Genomic DNA, 12,681 nt, shown 5'->3' with positions numbered 1-12,681 from the left:
TGAAGTCCCCTCAGGATTTATCCTGAGATCCTGTACCTCAGATTGTAGAACCTTTGTCAGTGTCAGCCGTGTGGATGAGTCATGGCCGTTGCTTGGCCAATGTTGAGCAACTACATTGAAAAGAACAACATGCAATATCATAACCATTGTTAACTTCATATCATCATGCTTTGAAATTTTGTACTGCTTTTATAGTTTTTTTCTCTGCTTAAAACAACCCCCCCCAAAAAATTTCCATTTTTGTGACAGCTGACACTTCTGTGATCCTCATATTGACCCACTGAGGAGAGTCCTCCATGCCCTCGTCACTGGTCACTGGCCCCCACCTGGCAACACTACTGCACTAAGGATGGTGTTCCTAACACGTGAATCACAAGAATTTTGGGAGATAACATTTACACTATACTAGAAGGGAAAAGAGAGAAAGAGGGAGGGAGGAGAATAGATGGAGAGAGAGAGAAGGAGGAAGACAGAGAGAGAGGGAGAGGGAGAGATTGGTTCCCAGCTGTTGGCAACTGTGCGTGTAGCTCTCCATGACATCAGTGTAACTGGAGAGTCTGAGATGCTTAGCTCACCGTGGCCCCCATCCCATCATGACTGGTTCCTGTGGCTGAACGTGCTTGTAGCTCCCCAGTTTAGGCAAGTGTGGGAGACAAGGAAACAAAACCCTCAGCATCGACGTCAGGATCTTATGGTGGAACCAGCCAGTAGAGTGTTACTGTGAACAAAACAAACCTGACCTTACAGACAAGGGAAACTAAAACCCGAGTCGGTGCTATTCTGTGTTCTAGGGCCCAGAGCCACTGCTCGCCTTACAAGTGTGGGCACAACCCTGACGAACGACACCTTAGCAAGCGCTGGGAACACCCAGGAGATTTGCTCTGCTTTCTAGTGAGGAGGACATGGAGATAAGGGAGTAATACAGTTCCCAGTTTGTCCTGTAGTCCTGGTGAGCAACCAAGAATCTTGTTATGGACCCTTTCTAGTTAGGGCAAAAAGGAAAATGTCATCAACTAAGGGAAGCAGACACCTGTCAGAGAAGCCTGCACACCAAGCCACTCCTCTGATGGAATTTGCTGAATGTCTACTACGTGCTAGTGTGCTGTGAGGTGATTTTAATTTTACTTTGGTGCCCAACCATGAAATACACTGCAGTGTGTTTGTCTACTTCCTGTACAGGAACACACTCCAACCTCTTTCCTTTTTTTCCTCTTTCTCCTTTCCTTTCTTCTTTCCCTCTTTCCTTTCCTGTCCATTCGTTCATTATTGCATGTCCAAGTGTGAGAGTTACTAGGGATACAATAATGAACACAACACTACAGCCTTTGTCAAACTTAATTTCTCATGTGGGAAACCACAGTAAATTAGATACATAACCAAATTATATACTGTGTCAGATAGGGATAAGTGGTTTTGTTATTTTTTTTAAATGTGGAACTGCTGAGTTAAATGTAATGTGAATGTATGTGTTTATTATTGATATTTATTTTTCAGTTGATAAATATAAATTGCTTATAGTTGTATGTATACGTGACATTCAATTATACTGTATACATTACAGGAATACTAAATCAAGATAATTAATTAGCCATTAACTTCTAAATTTATCATTTTATTGTGAGAAAAATATTTCAGCAATTTTTGAGTACATAGTATATTTTTATGAATTAAAGTAACCAGGCTTTACACTATAGATCTCCTTAATATATCGATGAATTTTTGTGTCCTTTGAGTAACATCTTCCCAGCCTCCTCACTTCCTGACTTTCCTCCAGCCTCTCACCAGCCCCACACCATCCTCTTTTACCCACCATTTTAGTCCCTGCTTCTATGAGTTCCACCTTGCGAGATCACATGGATCAATGAGGTCATACAATAATTGAAATTCTGTGCTAGATTTATTTCACCCAGGCCCATCCATGCTCCCAGAAATGATAGGATTTCCTTCTCTCAGTTTTTGAGGTTAAATAGTATTCAGCTGTTTCTATATATCACGTTGCCATTCTCCATGCATCCATTGTTGGCTACTTACATTGAGTCCACCGCTGTCTGTTGTGAATAATGCTTCAGTGATGTGGAAGTGGAGCTAGCTCTTAGGAACACTGATTTTATTTCCTTTGGTACACTCAGAAGTGGAAGATCCCTGTCCTATGACAATTCTTTTTTTTTAGTACAGGGCCTACAGGGTCACACTACACAGACTGGACCCATAGTATCCTCCTGTTTTCAGTTTCCCAAGCACTTGGCTTACAGGCGTGCAACACCACGCCCAATCTCAGTCTCCTTCTCAGTGTGCCCCAGGGGTGGGGCTGGCATGCACATCGGGGATCAAACCTAGTCCCTGTGCCTGCCTAAGCAGACATTTTAGTCCTCTAAACTATCTAGCCGACCCTTCATATGATAATTCTAATCCTAAATTTTAGAAGAACCTCCATAGAGTTCTGTACAAAGGCTATATCCATTTATATTCCCAGTAACAGTGTACAAGCAACACCACGCCCAATCTCAGTCCCCTTCTCAGTGTGCCCCAGGGGTGGGGCTGGCATGCACATCGGGGATCAAACCTAGTCCCTGTGCCTGCCTAAGCAGACATTTTAGTCCTCTAAGCTATCTTTTATTTTCTCTGCATCTTTGGCATGTGTTGTCATTAGTCTTTCTGTTACTGGCCATTCTTGTAGGTGTGAGGTGATGACACATTGGGATTTCAGCCTGTATTTCTGTAATGATTAGCAGTGGTAGGCATTTTCCATATATCTGCTGGCCATTGAAATGTCTTCTATTGGGAAAAGTCTATCTATGTTTCATGTCTATTGTTAATTGGATTGTTTTACTGCTTTTGAGTTCCTTACACACTTCAAATCCTAACCTATTATTGTATATGTGGATTGTCCTATTTTTACTCAGTCTTCTGGTTGTGTTGCTACACTACTGTTTCCTTTACTAGGGATAAGTTTTTTAGTTTAGTACAATACCATTTGTCACCTGTGCTTTTGGGGTCAAAGGAAAAAAAAAACATGCCTAACAAATTTCATGTAAGTTTTCCTTATGTTTCCTTTTTATAACTTTATAATTTCACATCCTATGTTTGAGTCTTTAATCAATTTTGAGTTAATTATTACATATATCCTGAGATAAGGATCCAATTCATTCTTCTGCATGTAAGTAATCTATTTTCCCCACCATCATTTGTTGAAGAAATAGCCTTCAACAGGAGATTTTTGAAGAAATCACGCTTAACTGTCTTTGAAAATATCCTTTTGAAATTTTTTTGTTCAAATTCTTTTTCTATCTCTAATGAGATAATCACAAGGTCCTAAACTTTTTAATATATTATTTTATTTTATATTGCAGTGCTGGGGATTAAACCCAGACCTATCACATTGAACTACATCTATTGCTTTTAGTTTTTGTTCTGAGACAGGGTTTTGCCACTTTACTAAATTTCCTGGGCTGGGCTAGAAATCCTCCTGTCTCTGCCCCTCAAGGGTGCTGGAATTACAAGCCTGCCCCATCATGCCCAGCTGCACAATATTTATTGATTTGCATTTAATGAGCCATCCATGCGATCTAGGGATAAATTTCACTTGATCATGATGGATGATCCTTTAAATGGGTATTTTAAACTGGGTTTGCAAATAATTCGTTGAGGATTTTTGCATTTATGTTTATCAATAATATTGGCTTAATCTCACTCTCTCCCCCGTCCTCTTTATTTTGATTTTTATAATGTCCTAGTCTAGCTTTGAAGTCCAATTGTGCTGGCCTTAAAAAGAGAGTTTGCAAGTATTCTGTCTACTTTCAATTTATGGAAAAGTTTAAGGTAAAATTAAGTAGTGAAATTACCAGATCCTGGGCTTGTCTTTGATATGTGATTTTTTTAATTGAATTAATTTCCTTAGTTACAATCTGTTCAGATTCTCTATTTCTTTATGGTTCAGTCTTGGTAGATATTTCTGTATCTAGGAATATTTCTGCTTCATGTAGATTACCCAATTTGTGAACAATATAATTGCTTATAATCCTCTCTTATGCTTTGTATTCCTTTAGCATCACTTTTCTCATGTTTAGTTTATGATTTTACTTGAGCCTTTTCTTTTTTGTAGTCAAACTAGATGTTGGTCAGCTCTGTGTGGTTTTTCAAAAAAACTAACTCTTAGCATTGTTACTCTTTTTATAGTCTCGATATCATTTATTCCACCTTGATTTTCGTCATTGCTTTTCTTTTGCTAACTTTAAACTCAGTCTCTTTCTCTTTTTTTTTATACCTAGAGGACTAATGTTTTCTATTTGGCAGTCTTAATTTTTTTCTGATGTGAACATTTATTATAACATACATTCCACTTAGAACTGCTTTGTCTGTATCTTGGAAGTTTTAATGTATAGTAACAACTTCATAAATGCTTCTGCTTGCAAACAATTTGATTTGCAAAAATAAAAAAATATGCAAAAATTTTTCTTTTATTCAAAACTCCACAGTATTTTCTGATCAAGAAGATTATGGGGCCAAAGAGGAAAGTGATCGATGACATAGAGTGGGCCTAAGGAGAGTCACATGGGGAGAAGATACTCTCTCAGGCTTTCACAGAGAGCACATTGGCCAAGCATTGGCCGTGACTCATCCACATGGCTGCACTGATAAAGGTTCTACAATCTGAGGTACAGGATCTCAGGACAAATCCTGAGGGCATTTCACTGACCTTCTCAGACCAAAAAGCTACAACTCTTGTTCCATAGGTCCTGCTTTACCTTGGTCTTAACCATCCAGTAGAAAAGTATGAAGACGAAATTATAAGAAATAAAGCCATGCTGTTAAGTTGAGCTGTGGGGGACTCAGGTCAATAATTTCTGACATTGCCAGTTAAACAGAAGACCCAATGCTATTATGGGCTACTGGACTCTTTTAGAATATTTTGCTGAGTTTACACACCTATAATATTCAATAACGGAACTTAGAAAAAATGGGGTGTACAGATGAATGTCCATTTTGTATCTGTGTATTCAAAGTGGTTGGGATAGATATATAGTTACATTCTGTTAATGAATAGAATGATTTGTTCTAATGGTGTTTGTAAATAGGATCACAAGTCCGCATCTTGTACAGCAATTAACCACTAAGAAGAATATATGCAGTGTATTATTTGTTGAAAAATAAAAAAAAATGCAAAAAAACAAAACAAAACTCCACAGTGGGTGACGAAGATGGCCACCATCATCTTCCTGACACAAATACAAATACAAGCACTATTATCTTCCCAAAAATTGTAAAACAAATTAAGTTTATAAACTGAGATACCGCTGTATTTTTTTTTTTTTTTCATTTTCATTTTCATTTGTCTCGAGGTATTTTAAACATTTCTCTTCTCATCTGTCCATTGGCCCACTGGTTGCTCTGGAGCATGTTGCTTAATTTTCACTATTTAGAACTATTCTCATATTTCTTTTATGATTGATTTCTAGCTTTATGTAATTGTGATTAGGAGAGATGCCTCATATGATGTCAGTCATCTTAAATTTTCTTAAAGCTTGTTTTGTGCACTAATGTGCAATCTGTCATAAAGAATGTTCTTTGTACACTGTAGAAAAATTATTCTGTCACTCTTGGACAGAGTGTTCTTCACAGATCGGTCAGGTTCCTTTGGTCTCAGATGTTGTTTAGGTCTGATGTTTCCTTATTATCTCTCTGTATAACGTATCCATTGTCCAAAGTGGGGTATCAAAATCCCTTGATATTATTGTATTGACTTCTCTCTTCAGATCCTTTAATATTCGTTTTATGTATTTAGGGGCTCAGAATCGAGTGCATATGCACATACAAGTGTATCTTGTTGATGAATCGACTCTTATCACATAAAATGTTATTTTTTCTATATTTTACAGGTTTGTTTTCACGTTGATTTGTGTAATGTAGCTATCCCTCACTTCCTGTGGTTTCCATTTGTCTGAAATATCTCCTTCTATCTATTCACTCCATGTTTGTCCTTAAAAATTACAGTAGTTACCTTACAGTAGCATATAGTAAAGTCTTGTACTTCTGTCCATTCAATCACTCTGTATTTTTAATGGAGAATTAATCAACTTAAATTTAAAGTAACTATTGATAGGTAAGGATTTACTACTGCTACTATGTTAATTGTTGGTGGGTTTGTGTATTTTTTCTTCCTTCCTTCCTTTGTGGTTTGATGGGTTTCTCTAGTGGTATACTTTGAATCATTTCTATTTTGGTTTGGTGTTCCTGCTAAAGATTTTTGCCTTGTGGTTGTCTTAATATTTACATAAAATATCTTACACTTTGTTTATTTCAAGCTCATAACTTTGCTTGCATACAACACCTCTACGCTTATTTTTCCATATTGTGTATTTTTTGATGTCAGAATATATATTACTTTAAATGTGTATCCGTTGACAATTTATTTCAACTGCAGCTGTAATTGTTTATCTTGTATCTATTGTAGTAGTGATGAAATTGCTCTATAAAACATCATTACAGCCCTAGAATATTCTGAATGTAGATCTAGTTTACTTATTCCATTAAGTTGGTGCTTTTGTATACCCTACATTGACTAGCAGCTTTTTGTTTTGGGTTAACGAACTAGCCTTAACAACTCCTGCAAGTTAAGTCTAGAGGCGACGCCCTCCCTCAGCTTTTGTTAGTCAAAATACACCTTGATTTTCTCTTCATTTCTGCAAAGCAGCTTTGCTAGGTAAAGTGTTCTTAATGGATCAGTTGTTTTTCCTTTTAGTACTTTAAATATATCATCTTACTCTCTCCTGTCCTGCAGAATCTTGGCTGAGAAATCAGATTATATCGATACTCCTAGATACAACTCCTTATCTCTTGGCATATCTTCTTATATCTTGCTACTCTCTGAGTTTTGCTTACTTTATCTTTGATATTTGATAGTTTATTATGTAAGCTTGTAACCACCCTCCCTTTCGTTAAAGAGGTTATCTTTCCTCCAGTGAAAGGATTTGGCCCCTTTGTCAAAACAGCGCAGCTGTGTGCGTGGAGTTGTTTCTGAATCCTGTATTCTGTCCCATTGATACTGATTTCTGGTTTTTCCAATGCTGTGCTGTCTTACATTAGCTTTGTAGTATAACTTGAAATCTGGGATTGTGATGTCCTCTTTCTTGCCTTGTTTCCCAGAAGTGTTTTTTTCAGTTCTCGATCTCTGCTATTTTAGGATTGCTTTCTCTAGTTCTAGAGGTATCTGATTACTTATTGGATCTCTGCTCAAGTCAATTTTGGTAGTTTGCATATTCTTAACAATTTGTTCACTTCATTAACATTATTTACTTTGTAGTGATGTAATTGCTTTGGGAATGTTTAATTTCTCCTTCATTTTGGAGAAGAATTTTTCCTGGGTTTTACGTCTCACTATGTAGTCCGGGCCTGGCTTGAGTTCATGCCGACCTTCTTGCTTAGCCTCCCGAATACAAGGATTACAGGTGTGTGCCACCATGCCTAGTCTAAAGAATAATTTTAATGGATACAGGCATCTCAGCAGGAAGCCTGGACTCTGAATATGCCATCTTGCTGCCTTCTGGCCTTGACTTCCGATGAAAAGTCATTTCCTTGAGGATGCTTTGTACATCACGAGTCATTTTTTTCTTGCCATTTTCAAGATTATCCTTCTGTCTTTCGACAGTTTCATTATGACTTACTTGTGAATTGATAAGCTTCTTCTTATTCTCTACCTTGCCTTTTTTCCCCCTCCTCCCCAGACTGTCAATATACGCGCTTCCGTACTCCTGTGGCTGCCCCACAGATCTTTCTGGCTACGTTCATTCTTCATTTTTTTCCTGTTTTATTCCTCTGACTAGGTGATACTAATGATTTAACTTCAAGTGTGCTGATGTTTCTTCAGCCTTTTTGAATTTCCCGTTTTTAAAAATCTCAGTTACCATTTCTTTTTTATTATTTGCTCATATAGATATATAATGTTTCATCATATATATGAATAAATGGGAACAAGTAGAGTGTTCTCACATAGCAAAATCCCTCACAAGATTTTCTAAGTTATTTTTTGATTGACACATAGTATTTATACATATTTATGAAGTGCAGTGTGATATTCTGATTAATATATACCCAGAATAATGATTAGCTCAGGGTAATAAACAGATCCATCATTTCAAGCTTTTGTAATTTCTTTATGGTGGGTCTATTTAAAGTTTTTTCTAGCTATTTTGAGACATGCAATGCATTGTTTTTACTGTGTTCTGCTATAAAATGACGTAATTTTAATATTCCTGACAACTATAACATTATACCCATTTCCCAATCTTTTCCTATTTCTTCTTCCTCCCCACCGTTTCCTCCAGGCTCTCGTAACCAGTATTCCACTCTCAGCTTCCATGAGATTAGCCTTTTCACACTCTACCTGGGGGTCAGATTACACAGTGCTGGTCTTTCTGTGCTTTGTTTGATTAGCATAAGGAATTTGAAGTTCTATATTTTTGAAAGTTACCAGATTTTATATTCTTCATGTCTGAGCAATGTTTCATGTATTTATCAATACTAGATTTTCTTTATATAACAATCTACTGATGAATAGGTGAATTCTTTTCTTTTTCTTTATTTTTTATTATTTTTTAGAAATGTACTTCAGTAAGGGCCAGCCATATAGCTCAGCAGATTAAAGCACCTGCAAGCAGGCACAGCAGGCTAGGGGTTTGAGCCCCGGGCCTTCTGTGCTGGCCCTGCCCCCAGGGCATGCTGAGATGGCAATTAAGACTGGGCGTGGTGGCACGTGCCTATAATCCTAGCTCTTGGGAGGCTGTAAACAGGAGAATCACCATGAGTCCGATCTAGCAGTGAAACTTTGAACACCCTGTAAACCCTTCCCTAAAATACAGGGGAAAAAAATGTATTTGGTTGTTACAGGGTCCCACTGTGAAGCTCAGACTCATAGTGATCCTCCTGTTTGCAGCCTCCCCATTGCTGGGATTATAGGTATATGACACTATGCCCAGACTCAGGCCAGCTCAGCCCGCTCTGGGGCAGGGCTGGCATGGCACGTGGTACTGGGGATCAAACGACAGTCCCTGCACTAGCCTAAGCTTGCCTAAGCAGGCACTTTAGTCGGCTGAGCTATCTCGCCAGCCCCTAGGTGGATTCTTTATCCTGTTGGTTGTGAGTAGTGTTACAGAGAAGTGCAGTGTCTCTTTGCCATTCTAATTTTGTTTTCTTTGATATAGATCCAGATGCAGATACCTGGATCATATAGTAACTGAATTTTTATTCTTTTTGAGGAACCTCCATACTATCCTCCAGAGGGTTAATTAACATACTAGTAATGGCTTATAAAGGGTCCATTTCTTCTGCACCCTTGCTTTCTTCTTTTTTCTTTATTTCTTCTTTTTCTTATTTTTTTTGTCTTTGTGCTTTTGATTTTATATTTGGATCAACTTTTATAATTTTTGTTTTGTAATTGGTATTCTTTTATTTAGTAAAATGCCATTCTCAGACTTTTAGTTTTTTAGACATAGTTTTATGAAATCTAAATATTTATTTAAATATCTAAAATTGTTGATTTAAGATCATTGTCTTAGACTTAAAACCCTTGTCTTGAACTAAATGTACAGGCTGGGGATATAGCTTAGCAGCATCAGTGCCTACCTGGCAAGCACAGGCTCCTGCATTTGGTCCCCGCTACCGTAAATTCGATGTCTAAACTCCCTCAAGGATCATGCTCTAGTTGACCTTTTTCGCCTGTGCGTATCTTAGAATTTTTCTGTTGACAGTTGGACAATATAAAATGGCAACTCTGTCAGTCAGATTTCTTTCTTTTTCAGGATTCATAATTGCTGCTCCTCGCTGTGGTTCTTGCTTATTTTAGTGACTATTCTGACCTAAATCTGTACTGTCTGCATTTTCTGTTGTGTGTGGCCACTGAAGTCTGTACTTAGCTAATTCAGTGACCTGATAATTATACTTAAATATGTGGTAACAATGAATCTCACAGTCTGTGCTGAAGAGTCCTGTGAATGTGAATGCCTTCAACACTCAGGCATGTAATTGGAACACTGTGTTCCTTCACTTTCCACTTAATACCGGGCCTCATGCTTGGCTGGAAGAAAGAGCTCAGACCCGCAAGCCCCACCCCCCACCATGAATACCTCATTGTTTCACGCTGTGTGTCCTTTTAAGCTTTATGGTTAGTATATTTCTTGCCCCTGCTCTTATGTACCACTCCAGATAGCAGAAGACTTAAAGCACTTGCTTGTAAATGGTTTTCAAGAAACATTCCCTGGGGAGAAAACTTTTCATGGGGAGCAAGCTTCAAATCAGGTCCCACACGAACAACTTTACAAGTGGAGAATTACAGTGAACCTTTTTAAAGATCCAATACTGATGACTGGGGTGGGGGGAAACAAGGCTTTGGAAGAGTTCAGTTCTGTTTTCCTTCCTCTTGTGTCTGCCGGGCTACTCAGAGAGTGGGGCTATGAGCTTTCAGAGTTGAGTGCAGAGAGGGCCGTGGGAATAAGATACAATGTCATGAAGTTTTCTTTTGTTAATGAGATTCTGCCAGTGTTCATGACTAAATGTTGGCCAAGTTGCTGCAAGCTTTTGGTTCATTTCCAGAGTTCCAAAAAAGTGGACTCTGATAATTTTTGTAAGATTTCCTACTCTTTTTTATGGAGGAAAGAATTTTGGAGGTTCATATCCTCTAACCATGGTTGCTGACATCATTCTGGTAATAGATTCTAATTAGAAAAATGAGGAAAGGAAAAGAGATGAAAAGGTCAAATGGGATTTTATTTAATTAATTAATTAACTACAGTATTTAGAACTCAGCCTAGAGACTTCATCTTTGAGCTACATTTCCGGCCATTTTAAATTAAAAATAATTCATATTTTGAGATGAGGTCTTGCTAAATCACTGGGTTCAGGGTTGTGATCCTCTTGCATCAGCTCTTCAGAATGCTGGGATTCCAGGCAAGTGCCACATATCTGGCTGGTCTTTAATTTTTTTCATAGAGAAGAAATACTTGATAAAAGCCTGAAGGTAGTTAAGCTGTGAGTCAAGCAGATGTCCCTGGGACAATGGTTTGGACACAGTGCCAAGAGACCTATCTGGGAGGTCAGTGTGACAAGTTATGGCTCTTCCTTCTGTCCCCTAATCTAGGTTTGTGGGCACTTGTGGACCATGTGACAACTGAGATGAAAAGAAGTTACAGAATTCACCAGTACTAGCTTAGATATGCCCCAGAATCTGTGCAGCAAGGTTGGGGAAGCTAAAAAGGCGAAGGGAGGCTTCTTGGACATGTTGCAAGTACAATCCAGAGTGTCATTCTCCAAGTTATAGGAAGCTTTCCAGAACCTATAGCCATTTTTATGTTAGTGTGGCTTTTCTATAGATAGCTAAACTACTTTTCTCAAGACTTAATTTTAAAGAACTTTAGAATGACCCCACCTCTGGCCCTCTTGCAGGTCCCTGGAATGTCAAAGTTTCCCCCAGAAGGTCATCATGTTCTTCTTTTTGCCTCCCTGGGCCTGTGTTCTAAGCTTCTTAGTTTTTGATATTCACGTAGGGTGAAGGACAAGACAAGGCAATGAATTGATACTACTTGAAAAGACCCTCAGAAAAGCTCACAGTGGTTGGAATGGAGTAGGTTAAGAGAAATCAGGATCAAGGAATAGTAGGACAGGAACTGTGGCCTAATGATTCGGGGTTGGAGAAGGACATGTGATAGGGAAGATAACATTTAGGCTTGAACTGGGGTCTTCTAGAGGCCTTAAAAAGGGTGTCTTCTTTTCCTTGTCAGAATTCACTTCAAAGAAGATTTCAGGAAATAACCAACTCCAAAGCTACAAGCTTCCTAAGGTTCAAACATGCAACTACATCACAGGGCTCTGTTCTTAAGGACAATACAGGTTAAACCTTCCCTCTGAAATTCTGTGGTGGCAACTGTGCTGGATGAATGGAGAAAAAGTTACCATTGAGCTGCAGATGAACAGCTACGCTTCTGCTGGTACAGGCAGTGCCTTCTCCCTTCATTCCTCCTCCTTGCCATCCTCTTCCCTGCCCCTTGTTCTTTTTCTTCTTCTCTTGGTTGAGGTCTGTTCCTTGAGAGGACAGAATGAAGGGTCTTCAGAGTCCTGTATCAGATTAGTTTGCCTCTTTCATCAGAGAAACCCTCTCTGTAGAACTCACTTTAAGGGAAGAGAAGAAGATAATTCCTTTTTCATTGGCATTGAATGGACAAATGCTGCTGATTTCTGTGTGTGCCTGATTCACACTTGGTGGGGATGGCAAGGAAATTGAGAGAAAGGGAAAGGGAAAGTAACATAGAAAGTGAGTGCTTCCACTTGTGGCCTCACTTAGTGACCTCACTTAGACTCCCCCCATGCGCAGGGCGATATGAAAGCCTCCCATTCCCTCCTCCGGTCTGATTCAGTCCAGCTCTCCCACTGTGTGAGCCCCTGACTGAGCCACAGGTGACTTACATTTTTTTTGTTTGTTTTTACTATTTCTTATTCTTTTTTTTATCGGTAGGACAGTTTCAATAATTAACACATTGCATACATTCTTCTTAGTGGTTAATTGCTGTACAAGATGCGGACTTGATATCCTATTCACAAACACCATTAGAACAAATCATTCTATTCATTAAGAGAATGTAACTATATATCTATCCCAACCACTTTGAATACACAGATACAAAATGGACATTCATC

Source organism: Octodon degus, unplaced genomic scaffold (assembly GCF_000260255.1).
Source record: "Octodon degus isolate 3935 unplaced genomic scaffold, OctDeg1.0 scaffold00083, whole genome shotgun sequence".
NCBI classification, from domain to species: Eukaryota; Metazoa; Chordata; class Mammalia; order Rodentia; family Octodontidae; genus Octodon; species Octodon degus.
This window is presented reverse-complemented; position numbering follows the sequence as displayed.